Source organism: Pogoniulus pusillus, chromosome 1, assembly GCF_015220805.1.
Source record: "Pogoniulus pusillus isolate bPogPus1 chromosome 1, bPogPus1.pri, whole genome shotgun sequence".
Lineage (NCBI taxonomy): Eukaryota > Metazoa > Chordata > Aves > Piciformes > Lybiidae > Pogoniulus > Pogoniulus pusillus.
The window spans coordinates 32,333,861-32,354,714 of NC_087264.1; the positions used below are offsets into that span (position 1 = coordinate 32,333,861).

The 20,854-nt window shown below is 46.4% G+C and overlaps 1 long non-coding RNA gene across 1 annotated transcript; it reads right to left on the minus strand.

Annotated features, from left to right (window-relative positions):
• Positions 1-12,588: 12,588 nt before the first annotated feature.
• On the minus strand, positions 12,589-19,249 carry LOC135180731 (uncharacterized). The gene is made up of 3 exons (XR_010304544.1): positions 19,174-19,249; positions 13,279-13,480; positions 12,589-13,194 (listed from the first exon to the last, which is right to left on the minus strand). It is a non-coding gene; the product is annotated as an uncharacterized LOC135180731 (long non-coding RNA).
• Between the last annotated feature and the right edge of the window lie 1,605 nt (positions 19,250-20,854).

Here is a 20,854-nt window from a genome sequence, read left to right on the forward strand (position 1 = left end):
TGGCTATTTAATAGTAGGCTATTTTTGGAGGAATGAAAATATACATCTTGTGTCTCATACATTGGCTGATGCTGAAACATACTTGACATTCCATGGGAGAGAGGGGAGCTCAAGAGGGAAGTGAGCGTAGCTGAAAACAAAAACATTCTTTGTGTTTACTAAATTTTACAGAATCACAAAGTGTCAGGGGCTGGAAAGGACCTCAAAAGCTCATCCAGTCCAACCCCCCTGCCAGAGCAAGATCACCTAGAGCAGATCACACAAGAACACATTCAGGTGGGTTTTTAATATCTCCAGAGAAGGAGACTCCACAGACACCCTGAGCAGCCTGTTCCAGTGTTCTGTTACACTCACAGTGAAAAAAATTCTCCTCATGTTTCCATGAAACTTCCCATGCTCAACTTGCACTCATTGCCCCTTGTCCTGTCATTCCCACTGAGCAGAGGCTGGCTCCATCCTCCTGGTACTCACTATTTACATCTTTATAAACATTGATGAGGTCACCTCTCAGTCTTCTCTTGCTCAAGCGAAAGAGTTCCAGCTCCCTCAGTCTCTCCTTGTAAGAAAGATGTATCATTCCCTTAATCATCTGTGCTGGACTCTCTCAAGCAATTCTATACCCCTCTTGAACTGAGGGGCCCAGAACTGGACACAGTACTCCACATGCACCCTCACCAGGGCAGAGTAGAAGGGTAGGAGAACCTCTCTCGACCTACTAGCCACAGCCCTTCTAATACACTCCAGAATGGCGTTGTTCCTCTTGGCCACAAGAGCACACTGCTGGCTTATGGTCAGCCTCCCATCAACTAGAATTTGCGGGCTAGAATACTACAGAGTCCTGCTAGAAGGTGACAGGTCAGAGTCTCCTTCAAATGAAGTGATTTTGGAAAAGAACAGAGTGGACAAAGGAATAAAACTTCTTCTTTCAGAGGAGCTAATGGACCTCTAATTAAACACTGCATTTCAGGCAGGGATCAGGACTCCCACTTTCTCCCAGAGAGCTCTTTATGTCCAGCCCTTAGAACAGGGAAAGTTGGAGGTGCTGTAGTCGCTGAACCTACTCTCTGACCACTTGGGAATTCTCTTTCTGTAAAGCCTATCAGCAGTTTAAAATGTTTTTGTCTCTCTGGAGTAGTGCAGAGCTGCTAATCTGGCCTGAGGGCTGAACATGAAGACATGTTACAGATGAGAAGTTCAGAGCCTACTCAAACTATGATATCAGCTAAGGAACTCTGATTTGTGACCTTCATAAATCCATCCTTCTATTGGAGAGAGGGAGAAAGGAAGGGAGGGAGAAAGGGAGGAAGGGAGGAAAAAAGGGAGAGAGAGAGGGAGAGAGAAAGGAAGGGAGAGAGTGAGGGAGGAAGGAATTCAGGAAGTCAAGAAGGGAGGGAGGAGAGGAAGTAAAGGAAAGGCAAGGCAAGCAAGAAAGATGAGAAAGGCTGTTGGACAGATTAATCATGCCAGAGAGGGATTTGGAAATACCAGAGGAGAAACCTCTAACATTGCTGTGGTTCAAGAAGATAATTGTAAAGCAAACAGAACTTTTAAAGGCAGAGATTTGCCCTACATAGCAAATAAGCACTTAATCAGGCATGTAAATGGCAGAGAGGCATCTCAGGTATTTTCTGAAGGCAATTTAGGGGCACTTAGGAGTGATGTTATGTGCTCGAATTGATACCCCTAGTAGCTTTCTAGATGTAGTCAAAAGAGATTTTGAGAAGCTAGATAAAGATTCTTCAGAGCTACACAGAAGACTGAAGAGCACCCTGGAAGTGCCAGAATTGCTGGGAAATACTTCACTTTTCTTTTTTGCTTTGTTATTCCTGGAATAAAGGACTCTGGTTAATCCCATGTTTGAGGAACCGGGAAAAGTTCTTGCTAAAGCAGAAAAAGGATAGTAAGACAAAATCACAGAAGCAGCTATGTAACAAAGCCCTGAATTATGCATGTGTGTGTTTGAGGTTCTGTGTTCAGAGTGAAAAGGCAGCAAGGAGGAACATGAGGAAGTGCTGAGAAGAGGATGCAGATGCTTTGAGGGGAATTACTGTTGCTCATTTCTCTTCCTCAGCTGGTTGGGCTGCCTTCGGGTGAATTACTGGGGAGATGTGTCACAGGTTCTGTCTCTGATGCTGCAGGCATTCTGCTTGGATGGGGACTTCATGCCTGGCATTTGCTCAGGTCTGGTGCTGGAGTAGGGGTCACAGGATGTTGGGGGTTGGAAGGGACCTCTGGAGATCATAGAATTTTTCAGGCTGGAAAAGACCTCTGAGATCATCAACTCCAACCATCAACCCACTAAACTATGTTCTGAAGTGCCACGTTTACATAGTTTTTGAGCACTTCCAGGTTTGGTGACTCTGCCACCTCCCCAGGCAGCCTGTTCCAATGCCTGATCACTCTTAGAGGAAGGAGTTTTTAATCCTAATATCCAACCTAAACTTCCCCTGATGCAACTTGAGGCTATTTATTAGTTACTTGGGAGAAGAGACCAACACCAGCCTGACTCCAGCCTCCTTTCAGGGAGTTGCAGAGAGTGAGGAGGTCGCTCCTCAGCCTTCTCCAGACTAAGCAACTCCTAATCTCTCAGCCTGAACCTTGGATCTTTGAGTCCAACCCCCCTGCCAGAGCAAGACTAGCTCAGGAGGCACAAGAACACATCCAGACAGGGCTGGAAAGGCTTCAGAGAAGGAGACTCCACAGTCTCTCTGGACAGCTTGTTCCAGTGCTCTGGGACTTTTACAGTCAAGAAGTTCTTTCTCCTGTTGAGGTAGAACTTCCTGTGCTGCAGTTTGCATCCATCACCCTTGTCCTACCCCAGCACACAAGTGAGCAGAGGCTGTCTCTGTACCTTCTTTCCTGATCCCCAGCATTCAAATATTTATAGATATTGCTCAGATCCCCTCTCAGCCTTCTCCTCTCCAGACTCTCATCCCCAGGGCTCTCAGCCTTCCCTTATCAGGCAGTGTTCCAGTTCCTTCAGCATCCTTGCAGCCCTCCATTGGACTCTCTCCAGTAGATCCCTGTCCCTCTTGAACTGGGGAGCCCAGAACTGAATGCAATATTCCAGGTGGGGTCTCCCTAGGATAGAGTAGTGTGGGAGGAGAACCTCCCCTGATCTGCTGGACACACTCTTCCTAATACATCCCTAATGGTTGAAGAAGCTGAGGTGCTGCCTGAGCATGAAATGCATCAGCATGGAAGCCAGCAATGTCCTCTGGCAGAGGAGCACTGAACTCTGTACCCCATCTACCTCTATCACATAAGATTGCTGCCTTTTGGTCTGCACTCTCAGGTAGCCAGCACAGGGACAGCTTCCCAGCTGGTGCTCCATCGGTTTCTAGAGAAGGAAGGAGTGTGAGTGTTCTCCATGGAAAGGACTAAATGCACTTCACAGGACCACACAATCACCCAGGTTGGAAAAGACCACTGGGATCATCAAGTCCAACCATTGACTTGACTCTATTTAAAGTTCACTCCTAAACCATATCCCCAAGTACCACATTCAAACAACCTTTAAACACATCCAGGGTTTGGTGACTCCAAAATTCCAGTGCCTGACCACTCTTGCTGGGAAAAATATTTCCTAATGTCCAGTCTAAACCTCCCCTGGTGCAGTTGGAGGCTGTTCCCTCTTCTTCTGTCACTAATTACCTAAGAGAAGAGACCAGCACCAACCTCTCCACAATGTCTTTTCAGGTAGCTGTAAACAGTGACAAGGTCTCTTCTCATCCTCCTCTTCTTCAGACTACACAGCCCCAGGTCCTTCAGTCACTCTCCCATAAGACTTATTCTCCAGGCCCTTCACCTTCTCTGGTAGTTGTATGGTTACAACACAGCAATACATTCACCTGGGCCGGTGAGCTATGGCTCCTGAAACCCACTTTGTCATCTGCCCCCTGCCATGCAGTTCCTGTTTGACAGCAGTTGCCACCAGTTCCCATGAATACTTAACAGGATGTAATCCAGATTTCTTTTTTGTGTGTACATTGAACATATTCATCATACTTACATTAGTGATTTTCCTCACCTTCTCTTTTCAAGTATTGTGGAGGAAAGTGATCTTCACAGAAACCTAGAGTAGCTTAGGTAGGAAGGGACCTAAAGTGATCTTTGTGGAGTCTTAGAATAGCTTAGGTAGGAAGGGACCTAAAGTGATCCTCACAGAAACCTAGAATGGCTTAGGTAAGAAGGGACCCAAAGTGATCCTCACAGAAACCTAGAATGGCTTAGGTAGGAAGGGACCCAAAGTGATCCTCACAGAAACCTAGAATGGCTTAGGTAGGAAGGGACACAAAGTGATCTTCACAGAAACCTAGAATGGCTTAGGTAGGAAGGGACCCAAAGTGATCCTCACAGAAACCTAGAATGGCTTAGGTAGGAAGGGACACAAAGTGATCTTCACAGAAACCTAGAATGGCTTAGGTAGGAAGGGACCCAAAGTGATCTTCACAGAAACCTAGAACGGCTTAGGTAGGAAGGGACCCAAAGTGATCCTCACAGAAACCTATAATGGCTTAGGTAGGAAGGGACCCAAAGTGATCTTCACAGAAACCTAGAACGGCTTAGTAGGAAGGGACCCAAAGTGATCCTCACAGAAACCTAGAACGGCTTAGGTAGGAAGGGACCCAAAGTGATCCTCACAGAAACCTATAATGGCTTAGGTAGGAAGGGACCCAAAGTGATCTTCACAGAAACCTAGAATGGCTTAGGTAAGAAGGGACCCAAAGTGATCTTCACAGAAACCTAGAATGGCTTAGGTAGGAAGGGACCCAAAGTGATCTTCACAGAAACCTAGAATGGCTTAGGTAAGAAGGGACCCAAAGTGATCTTCACAGAAACCTAGAATGGCTTAGGTAGGAAGGGACCCAAAGTGATCTTCACAGAAACCTAGAATGGCTTAGGTAGGAAGGGACCCAAAGTGATCTTCACAGAAACCTAGAATGGCTTAGGTAAGAAGGGACCCAAAGTGATCTTCACAGAAACCTAGAACGGCTTAGTAGGAAGGGACCCAAAGTGATCTTCACAGAAACCTAGAATGGCTTAGGTAAGAAGGGACCCAAAGTGATCTTCACAGAAACCTAGAACGGCTTAGTAGGAAGGGACCCAAAGTGATCCTCACAGAAACCTAGAATGGCTTAGGTAGGAAGGGACCCAAAGTGATCCTCACAGAAACCTAGAATGGCTTAGGTAAGAAGAGACCCAAAGTGATCTTCACAGAAACCTAGAATGGCTTAGGTAAGAAGAGACCCAAAGTGATCTTCACAGAAACCTAGAATGGCTTAGGTAAGAAGGGACCCAAAGTGATCTTCACAGAAACCTAGAATGGCTTAGGTAAGAAGGGACACAAAGTGATCCTCACAGAAACCTAGAATGGCTTAGGTAAGAAGGGACCCAAAGTGATCTTGACAGAAACCTAGAATGGCTGAGGTTGGAAGGCACTTTAGAGGCCATCTACTCCACCCTCCAGAATCAGACAAGACTTGCCCAACTCATGTTTTTTTTCCCAGATTTTCACTTATGCATCCACAACAATAAATGATTTGCTGAACTCACAGAAGCTTCTTGTTAATTATCCATGATTCCAGCTGGAAATAAACTGCTTTTCTTGTCTGCATCACCAGTAAATAAAGCTAGCTGGGGTGGGTAAGTGGAACGACTTTTTACACGTCTGTACAAACGAAAATACCTTTTGTGTAATAAAATTTAAATGGATATTGAATGTTAAAATGAGCACTTGGAGTAGGCACAGACACTCAAGGCCAGGCTGAGCCTTCAGCTCATACAATGAGAGAGATGTATCACCAATGTAGGATAATTCAGTGCCCCCAACTGCAGTCTTACAGTATGCCCATCATTTTCTACATCTGCCATCAAACCACACACCTTACTGGGGACATTTGTGTCTTAAAAGCAGCAAACCTGTTATTTCCATGACTCAAAGCCACGTGGTCTCTCCAAGAGTTTCCTCTACAGCACATTTTTTCTCTACAGCACTTCCAACCCTGCTTCCAGTTCTAGTGTTCCTGGCATAAGAAGGACACAGAGCTCTTGGACTGATTCTAGAGGAGGCCACAAAGGTGATCCAAGGGCTTGAACACCTCTGCTGTGAGGAGGATGCAGCCAGGCTCTGCTTGGGCATGTCCAAGGACAGGACAAGGGGCACTGGGGGCAAGCTGGAGCAGAGGAGGTGCCATGGGAACGGGAGGGAAAACTTTTTCCCTGTGAGGGTGTTGGAGCCCTGGAGCAGGCTGCCCAGAGAGGTTGTGGAGTATCCTTCTCTAGAGACATTCCAAACCCACCTGGATGTGTTCCTGAGTGACCTGCCCTACGTGATCCTGCTCTGACAAGGGGGTTGGACTGGATGGTCTGTGGAGATGCCTTCCAAGCTCTAGCATTCTGTGACTCCATCTAGTAAGCAAGGAACAACTCTGCTTGTGCATCGTGTTTCAATCCTGGAACTTGTACTTCCTAAGCACTATCAGTCATATTGGATACACTTCTAAGAGTGAGGTTATACTGTGGGGAGCCATTTCTGGGTTGGAATCTGTGCCTATTTACCAGCCTCAGGTGTGTGTGTTTCTGTACACACTCTCTCTCACACATATGTAGACAGTCAAAAATGGAGAGGGGTGTTGTAAATAACTTGTGATGAGGTAACTTGATAGACTCCTGCATAGGAGATTGCCATAAGGTCACTGCAAAACCTTTCTCTATGGCTTTGCCTTGTTGGAGGAAGCTGTGTTGACTGGGTGATCTCTGGAGCTCCCTTCTAGCCCCTAATGTTCTGTGACTCACTCAAGACAGGTAAGTTGTTCTTTAGGGAGGAGATATTTTCTGTCTGTGTTTGTAGACAGAGTCTTCCATAGTTCTTGGTGATGCCAGTCTTTCGCTGGACCTCCCAAAGCCAACTACAGAATAGGAATTAGATAGCATGGGAAGGAGAAGAGGGGATACAAATCAACAGTGGTTCATGTTCTTGAGGACTTGTAGATTTTAATATACACAGGTTGAAACGAAGTTGGCATCTCACTTAAGATATCTCAAGAGCTGTTCTTGTTCCTGTTCCCAGAGGGCTTGCCACTGTTATTACAGAAGTAGAAACCACTGCCTTTACTTGTCCTGCTTTACTTTTCCTTCTATGTAAGAGCCTGCTGACATTTCAGATGGCAAATACAGTTTCCCTCAGTTTTCAAAAGGGGAAGTCTGACTTCTGTGACTGTGTGATTTAGACACTGCTGCCAAATGGAAATGGTGTCTTTTGGGGCTAAATCTCTGAAGGAGGGAATCCTGTGCTAGCAGCACTGAGCTTACTGCAGATCTTCAACACAAAGCCCAATATTGACCTTCAAATCTTGAGTATGCAGAGGGTACCTTTACTAGCAGGTCTCTGAAGAGGGCTAAGCAGATGAACTAAGGAAGTTCTGTAGTCACTCTCATGTCCATTACACAAGCAAAAAGTGCATAGAGGTTAAAAAAGGCAATTTAGTTGGGTGGCAAGATGAAGTGATGTTCCACTTGTCTTTACAAGTGCTGGGCAGGATCACTGGGTAGATAAGTGAAGTCAAAGGTCTTAAGGGAGGTAGTTGAGGCCACATTCCTGGAGATATTCAAGGCCCAACAAGGCTCTGAGCAACCTGATCTAGTGGAGGATGTCCCTGCTGACTGCAGAGGGGGTTGGCCTAGATGAGTTTTGGAGGTCCCTTCCAACCCAGACCATTCTGTGATTCCATGACTTTGTTAAAGCTGGAGTGTCTCTGAATTTTCAGAGCTAAGGACTTGCATTAGTTTCACAGACAAAGCCTTGGTATCTGAAGAGGGAAAATTTCCCTTCTAGTTAGAGAAGCCTGCGCTGTTCTCTCTAATTCCTCTCTACAGGTAGCTCACAAGCCTCACCATGATAAGAGACAAGTTACAAGACAGGGTGAAGAAAAGTAACTGATGACCTGTGGCAGAGAAATTTAAAGCAGAGAGAAGTTTAACTTCAAGTGAAACCAGAAACAAGGCAGAATAAGTAAAAGCAGAGGTCACATCTAGGCAGCACAGCCAGTGTTGTGGTGGTGGAGGGACAAGGGACACCAGTAGAAGCAAGTTCCCTCTGTGTTCACTGCTGCTGCTCAAATGCAGAAGGCAGCAGGAATCTCTGCCACCCAGAGCTGCTGAGCACAGGCTGATTTTATGCAGCATCTGCACAGAAGGATGCATGCTAGAAGGAATTCCCAAATCTGTGAGAGAGGGAAGACATAGCACATGTCACCTACAGGTGAGTTCTGTCGGAAGGGCTGACTCCACTGCAGAGAGCACAAACTGCCCTTTCTCACACTGATCTCCTCAGAGATGATGACAGTTGCAGTTCTCAGCAAACTGCAGACTTTTACAGCCTCCTTTTGACAAAATTGTACAAAATGATGCCCTGGTCTGCGGCCAGAGCAGTGTGGGCAGCAGGGCAGGAGAGGGGATTCTGCCCCTTAACTCTGCTCTGCTCAGACCTCATACCCAATCCTGCCTCCAGTGCTGCTGTCTCCAGCAGTAGAGGACACAGAGCTGCTGGAGTGAGTGCAGAGGAGGTCACAAAGATGGTCCAAGGGCTGGAACAGTTCTGCTGTGAGGGCAGGCTGAGGGAGCTGGGGGTGTTCAACCTGGAGAAGAGAAGACTCCAGGGGAACCTTGCAGCTGCCCTTCAGTACCTGAAGGGATCCTGCAGGAAGGCTGCAGAGGGACTTTTCCTGAGGGTGTCCAGAGGCAGGACAAGGGGGAATGGTTTGAAACTGAGGCAGAGCAGGGCAGGACTGGAGCTGAGGAGGAAGTTCTTGGTAGGAGGGTGGTGAGACTCTGAAAGGTCTTTAAGGCCAGACTGGATGTAGCTCTGGGCAACCTGATCTAGTGGAGAGGTGTCCCTGCCCATGTCAGGGGGGTTGAAACTAGATGATCCTTGAAGTCCCTTCCAGCCCTGACAATTCTACAAATAAAGAAGTTCTTCAGTGTGAGGGTGGTGAGGCTCTGGAACAGGCTGCCCAGGGAGGCTGTGGCTGCCTCCTGCCTGGGGATGTTGAAGGCCAGGCTGGATGAGGCCTTGAGCAGCTGAGTCTAGTTGAGAACTGTCCCTGCCTGTGTTGGGGAAGTTGGAGCAGATGAGCTCTGAGCTCCCTTCTAACTCAAGCCACTCTATGATTCTGTGGTTATGGAACAACACTAAGAGCGAAAACACTCAATGTATTCTGAAGGAAACCCCAAACCTATCTAATGCTTAGGACACTACATGAATCATCTTCATTGTCACAAAAGGAAGCATCCAATTAAGAACAGGCACCTGAAAGTTAGACTGGGGACCTGACAGACCACAGAGACTGGTAAAGGGAGCAGAAGCCATAGGAACGTGCTCGTGCTAGGCTGGTACACGACATAGCACCAGGGCAGCTGTGGAGCAGAGGAGCAGAGGAGCTTTCCTTGCCAAATGCTGTTTCTGCTTTAGCGGTCTGGATCCTTTTACAAAGTGACTGTGAGTGATAATCTTGGCACAGAAATGGTTAGCAGATACTCATTTCAGAATTTAGGCAACTGCCTGTTGCAACTCGATCTATTTTGTGAGTAGCTCTCCATCTAAAATGTCTCACAGAAGGCTTTGCAGCTCATCACCCTTTGTGTCTGCAGACACAAGAGGATACCAGTCGCAACAGGATCTCTGTTTGGCATACGGAGACATGGTATAGGCAGAGGCCAATGAATTAGGAGCTACTAAATGCAGGCAGCCATAAGCAGCAGCTAATTGAGAGTTTATCAGCCTGTCACTATGCACAGTAAACTCTAACATTTCAGCACAGCACCATGGTATGTGCAAGTTCAGCTGCTAGAACTGATCAGGTTGGAGGCTTTGTGTGAGGCGAGGACACGACACTGCACACAGCTCTGCACTTGGGGTGGGAGCAGCAGGGCTGAGTGTGACAGGAGGCTTTTGCTGTAAAGCAGAACTGCCTGTATGCTTCAGAGTCCAACCCTTGCAGAAGTGCCCATGCCATGCAATCCTCTACCTTCAGTAAGGTAAGATATTGAGCTTTTGCTCCTAAAGACAGGAAGCAAGAGCTAAGTGTGAGGTTTTAACAGGAGCTGCCTCCAGTTCTTGTGTCTCCAGCAGAAGGAGGACACAGAGCTGATGGAATCCAGAGGAGGCCACAAAGATGATCTAAGGGCTGGAGCAGCTCTGATGTGAGGACAGGCTGAGGGAGCTGGAAGTGTTCAGCCTGGAGAAGAGAAGACTCCAGGGGGACCTTACAGCTGCCTGCCAATAGCTGAAGGGATCCTGCAGGAAGGCTGCAGAGGGACTTTCCATCAGGGTGTCCAGAGACAGGACAAGGGGGAATGGTTTGAAGCTGAGGCAGAGCAGTGTTGGACTGGAGCTGAGGAAGAAGTTCTACAGTAGGAGATTGGTGAGACCCTGGCATAGGCTGCCCAGGGAGGCTGTGGCTGCCTCCTGCCTGGGAATGTTGAAAGCCAGGCTGGATGAGGCCTTGAGCAGCTGAGTCTAGTTGAAAGGTGTCCCTACCCATGGTGGGGAGGCTGGAGCAGATGAACTCTGAGATCCCTTCCAACCTGAGCCATACCTTAAGAAGCAGCCTACGTTATCAGAAGCCAGCTGCTTTCACAAAGAAGCCACTTACAAGGGACCAGTGCTGCTGCTGCTGGACACTCAGCAGTGTGCTATGGTTGTGTGGAGTATGGCAGCAGAGTATTCTTTCCATAGGAGAGGCACAGCAGAACTTAAGCCCACGCATTTGTAGCTTGCACCAGCCCAGCAGCAGCAACTCAGTTCTTCTCTCCTTCCCTCTACCTGGAATATTTTTGTATTTTAACCCAGGATCATTATCATGGGTTTTGGAAGTGTCTTTGCACAGAAAACTTACTCAGGGACCAAAGCATCTTGAGTACATCTGCTGCAGTTGATGCTGAGGCTCCGTAAGCACAGTTAGAATTGTCCTGATTTCATGTTCCTATTTTTCTCCAAGTTCTGATTGTTTAAACTGTTTCAATCCATGTTTATAAATACCCTTGGTGCAACCACTTCCTGTCAACCAAAAATCCAAAGAATCTCAGGAAATTTCCCCGATTTTTCAAATATTAAAAATTAATATTCATTTGGAAATTAATAGTCATAATTCATAACAGATTGTTAATTCCCAGCACAGCTGTCAGAAACCTGTTGGAGGTGTCCTGAGCAAACATTATCAGGCTTAGCAAGTTTGAAAGAATAGAGGCCAAATGCTAGAGGGTATATTAGGAGGGGTTGGAAGGGACCCAAGAATCATAGAATGATCTGGATTGGAAGTGACCTCCAAAGGTCATCCTGCCCACCCCTGCTGCAGGCAGCAGGGACATCCTCCACTAGATCAGGTTGCTCACAGCCTTGTCCAGCCTGACCTTGAATATATACAGGGGCGGAGCCTCAACTACCTCCCTGGGCATCCTGTTGAAGTGTTCCAGCACCCTCATGGTGCACAACTTGTTCCTCCCAGCCAATCTCAATCTGCTCTGCTCTCATTTCAAGCCACTGCCCTTGTCCTGTCCCTGCAGGCCTTTGCAAACAGTCCCTCTGCAGCCTTCCTGTAGCCCCTTCAGGTGCTGGCAGGCTGCTATTAGGTCTGCCTGGAGCCTTATCTTCTCCAGGCTGCATAACCCCAGCTTCCTTAGCCTGTCCCCATGGCAGAAGTGCTCCAACCCCTGATCATTTTCTTGTCCCTCCTCTGGATCCTCTCCATCAGGTCTGTGTCCTTCCTGTGTTTTTATGCATCCAGTCATAGACTTTGTTGGAGGTAGAATGTGTGGCTAGACAAAGCAGAGTCTGTTCTGCTCACATGTAAAGAGATGTCTGAATTCCAAGCTGCTGGCTATCAGGATCTTTCAGGTACCAGAGAATGCTGACAATATCCTCATCCCATTCTTAGATTCTTAAGTGCTGGAGACAGGCTGTGGGCTTGCCTGGACTTTCAGATCTAATGTAGCTGTTCTCATGCTAGAATCATAGAAAGGTCTGGGCTGGAAGGGGCCTCCAAAGGTTGCCCAGTCCAAGCCCCTTTGCAGTAAGCAGGGACACCAACTAGATCAAATTGCCCAGAGTCCTGTCCAGCCTCACCTTCAATATCTCCAGGGATGGGGCCTCAACCACTTCCCTTGTATCTTGCCTGAATTTCCCCTCTTTTGTAGTTTGAAACCACCACCTCTTGTTCTGTTGCAACATGCCCTTGTAAAAAGATTCTCCCCATCTTTCTTACGTGCCCCCTTTAATTACTAGAAGGCTGCAACAGGACTTGCCTGGAGCGCTTCTCCAGAGAGAATACTGCTCTTTCAGACACCCTTTCTATCCAGAGGCATCCTCTGGCATTTCCCACTGCGGTTCATCTCTCAAGCACTCTCCCTGGGCCATTCCAGAACAAGGAAGCAAACCCAGAGCACTCAGGAGGATGGCTATGGTCATGGCTTGGTTCCACAGTTGCAAAGCTCTGAAATCCCCTCCCCCCCACAACTCTTCACAGTCTCACAGAACCTAACACCATTACAACTGGCCTTAAAAAACATCATTAAGAACAGGGTTTTTTATATATAAACATCCATTTTATCTTCAAACAATGCCTTCTGCTCTAAATACTGCACCTAAGAGCACATATTTCTGCATGTTCTGGGGCTAAAATAAACAAATAAAGGACAATAGAAGCATTGCAGTAGGCTCTCTCTCTTTTTTTTTTGCTTCATTTCCTGAAAATACAGAAGTGGCTTCTTGGGGGGGACTTTCCAGACGTATGTACTTAAGTCAGTTTTCTCCCAAACCACAAAAATGTCTCAGAGTTGATGCCTGTTTGTAATAGTGCATTTCAGAGCACTTCTGATTCTCTCTTAGTCAGAACTTGATGAAATATTACAGGAATATGTGCTTACATTTTTTTTATAATGCTAAAGCTAACAAGAGGTAATTAAAAGGAGATAAATCCAAGTCAAGCAGCTAAAGAGTGATTTCCATTCAGAAGCCTGAGTTCCTCTGAAAATTAAAGCCAGGGCAGCAGAGATGGTGAAGGGTCTGGAGAACAGGTCTGTTGAGGAGCACCTGAGAGACCTGGGGTTGTTTAGTCTGGACAAGAGGGAGCTGAGAGGAGAGCTTCTGTCTCTCTACAGCTCCCTGAAAGGTGGTTGGAGTGAGGTCTCTTCTCACTGCAACAAGTGACAGGACAAGAGGAAATGGCCTCAAGTTGTACCAGTGGAGGATCAGATTGAATACTAGAAACAATTTCTTACCAGAAAGAGTTCTCAAGCACTGGATCAGGCTGCCTAGGGACATGGACAAGTCCCCATCCCCGGAGGTATTTAAAAACCAGGTTGCTGTGGTGCCGAGGGAGGTGGTTTAGTGGCAGTGGCTTAGCAGCAGTGCGAGCTCTAGGCGAGTGGTCAGACTTGGTGATCTCCAAGGTCTCTTCCAACCTCAACAATTCTACATGACCTTTAATCAAAGAAAGAAATGTTTTAAGTCATTAACCGGGACTGCTTTCACACTAAAATGTCATGTGTCATCTGAGGTCAGCTTCTAGTAAAGGCTTTCTTTGACCTGCATTAGTACTGCATGCAAAATACCTGGGAAAAGGTCTAGAGAAGCTGTCAGAAGTGGGGCTTAAAGTCGTGTCAGAGCAGAGGGAACTTGACTTGTCACCATGATGAAATTTGTTAACATCCATACTTAAAAGCACAGAGTCTAGGTGTCCCTGCCCATGGTGGGGAGGTTGGAGTAAATGAGTTCTGAGATCCCTTCCAACCTAAACCATTCAATTATTTCTCTCTGCTTCCCCAGCACCTGGAATCCTGCATGGATGTGACTGCCTGTGCTAAGCAGAATTGTTTAACTTAGCTTTCTATATCCAGCCTGTAAGTTAGGAACAGCAGACAGCACTCTGCAATTTCAGGGATTGTTGTCTGTTTACCATAATTACAGAGATATTTTAAACTTCCACATTTTGTTGGAGGCATAATATTAGGTAGGGAATAGCAGCAGAACATTTTGAGTAATATGTTATTGTGGACACATCCTGAAGAGGAGCTGATGCTATATTTAGTCATTCTGTGGTTGACTGTGGCTAGACTGAGGATGTTATTTTTTGGTTTGTGTGTGAAGTTGCAAACGTTGATTTCTGCAGCCTGAAATGGCTCAATTAAAGAAATAATAAGCTTGAATTTAATTCAAATCTCTACATCTGCACACACAGAGAGTTTTTTTGGTCTTGCCTTCTGGGGACTGGTTTGTATTGCTGTGGCTCAATTGAATTCAGTTTCTCTTGAAGCAAACTATAAAAATATATATTCTCATCCAACTCTGGTGTAATCTTTATTAAGGATATATCCTTAATATATCATTTTTATATATGTCTAGAGAGAGATAAAGATCCTGTAACCTGATCTTGTTCCCACTAAATAGGATCAAACAGAATCACAGAATGTCTGAGGCTGGAAGGGACCTTGATAGCTCATTCTGCAGAGCAGATCACACAGGAATCTGTCCAGGCAGGTTTTAAATATCTCCAGAGAGGGAAACTCCACAACCCACCTGGGCAGCCTGTAACACTGTTCAGGAAGAGAATTTCAAGAAAAAGACACAGAAGTTCTTCAGAAGGTCCATTTAAAGTGATAAACCTTTAAAAATGACCACACAGCTTAAAAAAAAATGGATTTAAATTGGTAGTATCCCTAGCTGCAAGGCTAGGGAGACACTGGAACAGGTTTGTGGATGTCTTCTTCTTGGAGGTGTTCAGGGCCAGGTTAGTCTAGCTGGAGGTGCCCCTGCCCATGGCAGAGGGATTTGAACTAGAAGATCCTTAAGGTCCTGCCCAACCCGAACTGTTCCTTGAACCTCTGACGTGGTTTATCACTTTGGGTTAAGCTTTGCCTGCCACAACCTCCTCTTAGTTTTGTGGCTACTGTAAGTACCAGCAGCAATTGCAGCCTCTGTGTGGGTTAAGTGCAAGAATTCCTTTTCTAGAGGATTAAAAGCCAGAGGCACAGAGAGACAGGGAAGGAAGATCAGTCATGCTCCTTCCTCTGCACAGGACAGCACGGTCAGTAAAGTACAGGTATTGTTTGCAAGGAGCATAGGTGAGCTCTGAAGCCATTTAAATTGATCTGGGACTAAGGCTGAAGTTCTGAGGTTTATCAAGGATTTCATTTATTGCACTGAAGCCACAAAGGTGCCCTGAATTTCTGTGGTTGAGGTTTACTGAGCTGTGTGATTTCTGTTTCTAGGATTTTGTTGTATGTCTTATAAGATATCTTATTTGGTTCTGCTGTAACTGGCTCTTTGGCAAACAGCATGGTCCTTCTCAGTAAGCTGTACAACAGGAACCTTCCTTAGGACACAAAGGAGCATCCACAAAAACTAAGGTTTCTAATACCAGAATTCAGCATCACAAAACTCAGAGAAATATCAGTTTTACAGCCATCAGTCTGTGCTTCTGGATGTTTCCCCCAGCTTTCTCCTGACTTGTCCATGAGACATTCCCCTTTGTGCATCTCTACCACTGGAATGGCTCACAGGGATGCTTCTTAATCCACATGAGGTAAATTCAAGTGCTGGCTAAAGTACTCTGCCTATTTTGAACGCTGGTAATTAGGGAGTGCTCCAAGGAACCTCTGCTGACAAGCAGTGAGGACAAAAAACCTAAAAACCAAGAGAGGTTCTGCAGCCAGCAGGAGATGGAAAATCCAGGTGACAGCATAAGAACTGCAGATTGTTCCTGCCCTTTCCAGAGAGGACTATTTCTGCTGTGTAAGTCACCTAGGTAGGTGCTCCTGGGAATTTTACTCTCTGTTAGGAGGAAATGATCCATGTTTCCAGGAGATCCAAGCATGTTAATTAGTCATAGATTCATACATTCATAGAATACCAGGTTGGAAGGGATCTTGAGGATCACAGAGTCCAAGATTTCAGGGTAAGAACACAGTTTAAATGACATGGTGGAAAGATCTTGGGCATTTCAGAAGCACCCCTGGTGTTCTCCAGCTTACAGTAATGGCTCAATTCAAGGGACCAGTCTAGAGAGAGTCTAAGATGGTATCCTTTGAAACACACAGGCTCTGTACAAGTTGATCCATTCTCTATGTCACTGCTCCCCTTTTATTTTTCAGGGTCATTTAAATGTGATAATGGGAAGATCCTCAGATTTCAGAAGCACCCCTGATGCTCTCCAGCTTACAGTAAGGACTTAATTTAAGGGACTAGTGTAGGGAAAGTCTGAGAGGGCATCCCTTGAAACACACACAGAGGAATTTCATAGCCTCTGTCCCAGTTGTTTCATTATCCATATCCCTGCCCCTTTTTGACCTCCCCATTTACTGCTAGCAGCTTCAGCTCTGAACAGACTAGAATTGTTTAGTCAGCTTTCTTTCAAAAATAGCCTTTAAAAATACAACTTAGACAGCTGCTCCACTGCATTTGCCTCAGATCCATGCCCCAACCTTTTCTTTCTCATCCATGTGCCTCTAAGCTCATTTAGCTACCCATGAACCCTCTGATCTTTGGAGATCTATTTCCGCTCTTAATCAAAACAGGCAACTGTTTAGCGAAGACTATGGGGTGTGCTCACAGAGGCTGGCTTTAGGAATACATAAGGTTACTCTTCCTCAGTCACCTACCTTAAATGCAGAAAGGAGGCCTCAGGAGTGCAGGCTGAGGACAATAAAGCAATAAGAATTCTCATCTGTTAAATGTCAGAGCCAAATGTCAACCCCATGTTACCTACAGCTGAGGAAATCCTGCCTGGTGGAGTATTCATAAACCTTTCCACATGTCAGACAAAAGAGTGGTCTGCATTTTCAGACAAACCTGCAGGAACCCCCCTGAGCTGCTTTGGAAAGCACAGCGAGCTGTGATTATCCTCATGGTACAATTTGGTTAAAGCAAGACAAGGAAGATTTAGTGATTATTTGAAGATATGTAGCATGTCACCAGCAGCAGAGGTGACTGACCTCTGTGTGTGACCTTACCCCTTTGCCTTCTCAAGGCAAAAGCTGTGCTACAGTAGCTTAGATGACAACCCAGTTTTAGCTGAAAACCATTGTTTGGTAAAGCCTCATTTTTTATCATGTTGAATACTGCAGCTGCTCAGACTCAGCTCTACCACATCTCAGTCTAACACAAACAAAATCTTCCTGTATTATGTATTAGCCACACCCCTATGAACCTGTAGTGATACCGTGTGCCTTATGTACACCTCAGCAGCATCTCCTAGCATCACAGAGTAGTTAAGGTGGGAAGAGACTTCTGGGAGATTGCTCAATCCAACCACCTGCTCAAGCAGGGTCAATGACAGCAACAGTTGCTGATGCTCAGGGCTTTGGCAAGGTGAGTTCGGAGTATTTCCAAGGGTGGAGACTTCATGACCTCTCTGTGCAACCTGCTTCATGCTGATTTGTTCTTCTCCTGAGTAAATACCATTTCCTCTGCTTCAGTTCCTATTACCTATTGACTGAGCACCACTGAGCAGAAGCTGGCTTCGTTTTCTTTACTGCCCCCTTGTTGTTGGTACACATTGATAAGATGCCCCCAGATGCTCTTCTCCAGGCTGAAAAATCCTGATTCCCTCAGCCCCTCCTTGTCTGGCAGATGCTCTAGTCCCTTAATTGTTATCATCTCTCTTTGCTGCACTGGCCCTAAGCCCACATCTCTTGTAGTGGGAAAGCCAGAACTGGACCTAACACTCAAATATGGCCTTGGCAATGCATGGCAGTGATCTTCCTAACACAGCCCAGTATGTTGGTTGTTTGCCCTCTTTGCTGGCTTATCTTCATTTCCTTGCCCACCAACATGCATCAATGCGCCTCTGCTAAGCTGCTTTCCAGACAGTTGGCCCTCAGCTTCTCCTGGTGTATGGGTTTAATCCTCCTTAGGTGCAGGAGTTTGCACTTCAACTTTCTGAGAGTCCTGCCTGTTAACATCTCTTTGAGGCAGCACAACCCTGGTGTACTGTCTGCAATGTTTTGCTGGATACACTCTGCCCCATTACTGAAGAGGTTAAGCAATATGGGGCATTAGCATTCATTGGTGTGAGCACACCAGGAAAAAGGTTAGTCTGAAGCGGCAACAGTAGATTGCAACAATCTGCTTCTAGTCATGGGGAGAAACATGGTCATAGAATGGTCTAGGTTGGATGGGACCTGCAACTCCCTACAGAGCTCTGTCCAGCCTAACCTTCAATAGCTCTAGGATGGGGCTTCAACCACTTCCCTGGGCAACCTGTTGAAGTGTTCCAGCACCCTCACAACTTGTTCCTCCCAGCCAATCTCAATCTGCTCTGCTCTCATTTCAAGCCACTGCCCTTGTCCTGTCCCTGCAGGCCTTTGCAAACAGTCCCTCTGCAACCTTCAGGTGCTGGCAGGCTGCTATTAGGTCTGCCTGGAGCCTTCTCTTCTCCAGGCTGAACATCTGCAGCTCCCTCAGACTGTCCTCATAGCAGAGGTGTTCCATTCCCTGATTATTTTTTTTGACCTCTTTTGGACCCTCTCCATCAGGTCCATATCCTTCCTGCATTGAGGGCTCCAGAGCTGGGTGCAGTAATCTAGCTGAGGTCTCACCAGAGCAGAGTGGCAACATGATTATTGCTTCCTAAAAAGACATGAGATGCTATCATTTTTCTACACCATGCCCCTCTTTTCTCTTTACAAGCAGGAAAACTCAACATGGTCTCATACCTATTGGAACCACTTTCCTCATTTTTCCTTGTAGCTGCTCTTTTCCATGGTCCATCTCATTTATTGCATGTAGCTAGCTTGCTGGTGCCAACCAGCTGCCAGCAGTTTAAAGAACATAAGAAGTGTCCATACTCCACTGTTTCTCTGTCTTTCCTGCAAGCACTTTGTATTCTGCACAAAAAAATCCTTCCTGGTGTAAGGGAATTGACGTTAGCACTGCTACACCCAGGATGGTTTTGGCCCTGTGTATCGCTTATGAAACACTTTCAGATGCACAGTTGTGTGATGCACAAATGACTGCCAGATGTGAGAGCAGGATTTTCTCCTTTTCTGTTTTGAGGTCTGTGAACAAATTCTTATGTGTGTGCTGTAAATACCCCCAGTGCATGATGTGTGTGTTCTAATACGGCAACAGAAGAAAGAATAACCAAAGAGACCCTCTCATAAAAACAAAACTCTTACAGCTTCCTTTCATACAGCTGATACAGGCTCCTCCTTCCTTCCTGCCAAGCAGAAATTGACAGTTCATGCCAAAGCACTGACCACATCCAGCTTTGGCATAGAAGTCTCTGGAAGACAAAGAAGATGAAATTGTTATCTTGGCCTTCTCCTGGAGTGGTGATGGAATGCTGGATAAAAAAACTTGTAGTTAAAGATGATCAGTATCACACAATGAGAAGAAGAATCTAGTGGCATGAAGCTGCCCACCAACTTTCTATGGATAGCCACAACATTTTGCAAGTGATCATAGTCTTTAGGGAGTCCATCAGTGAAATCAGGTTTCGTCTATGGCGCTCACTGCTAACCAGCAGTTACTCTTGCTTGAACTATATGCAATTTGTAGGCCACTTAAAGTGTGTTTAGAAAGGTAATTATGGGCTCTTATGACTGAAGCTGGAAATAAATAACATAGAAAAATAGAGTACAACTACGAAAGAACATAGTGGAAAACAGGGCTGTGCCTGCACAGCATTCACTGTGTACTTGAGCTGGTTTAAAACTACTCTAGTTATTGCAAATACAAGTAACACACAACTTCCTTGGGGGCTGTCTGCCTAAGCATTTACCCCACTCCAGACCATTCTCTAGAAGCATTTGGGTGGTGCTGTGGGGCACTCCAAATCCATTCTCCTCCCTTATCCCATCCCTGTCTCCAGAGGTTCAAATGGGGGAAGAAGACACAAAACTACTTTCCCCCCCAACCCTCGGGCTTGAAGGGGGAACAGCAAAAGGCGCCCATGCTGGAATTGCCTGGTGACTGGCTGGGTTCTTCACCCCAGTATATATATGGCAAGAGACACAATGTCTGTAAAACACCACAAATAGAGTGAGGAGATGTATAGGGTTAACACTCCTGGGGGAGTAACCCTGAACCTGACCCTAGGGGTCTTGGCCCCTCCCCAGGGGTGGGCCACACTCCAGGTGATGGTTAGCCCACTCCCCCCACTTCCTGTGGTATAAAAGAGGCAGGAGCTGCCTGTCTCTTCCTCTCTTTCCTGCGCTCCCTCTTGCCACACACACTCACACTGCATACCAGCACACCACGTGGCAGCCACGAGGCAGAGACACCATCACATTGCTCGGGTTGTATCCATCCCTTTTTGTATTTTGCTGTTTTCCCTTCCTTATCCTTTGTAAACTCCCCTACCTCCAATACCTTTTCTAAGTTATTGTTAAACTTTTCCCTTTTTTTAACTTCCAAATCGAGTGAGATTGATTTATTTGGGTGTCCCTACCTTTCTCTCTCTCCCTGTCTTTTGGGAAAAGGAGGGGGAAGAGGGGAGGGCACTCTATAAATTCTATAAATTGTCATTGGGTCTATTAAATTTATTAGAGCCTCTGGGAACCTGCATTTGAACCCAAGACAGGAGAACAGCTCCTGCGTTCTCACCGTTCTGTGCCGTTCCGCTCCCATCCCACTCTTGCACGGTTTGTGCTGCTCCCCCACGAGTCTGAGAGTTCAGCAAGTCCTAAGGTGCATTTGAGAGAGAGCTGCCAGTGGCACCCGGCCCTGGCTTCTCTCGCACCACACCGCATCCTGGCTTCCTGCTCGCTGCCCTGAGCTGGGGAACACAACAGCCGTTTGGCTTTCCCCCCTCTGCTGCTAAGACAGCGACTTGCCACCACCTTTGCCTCGTGGAGC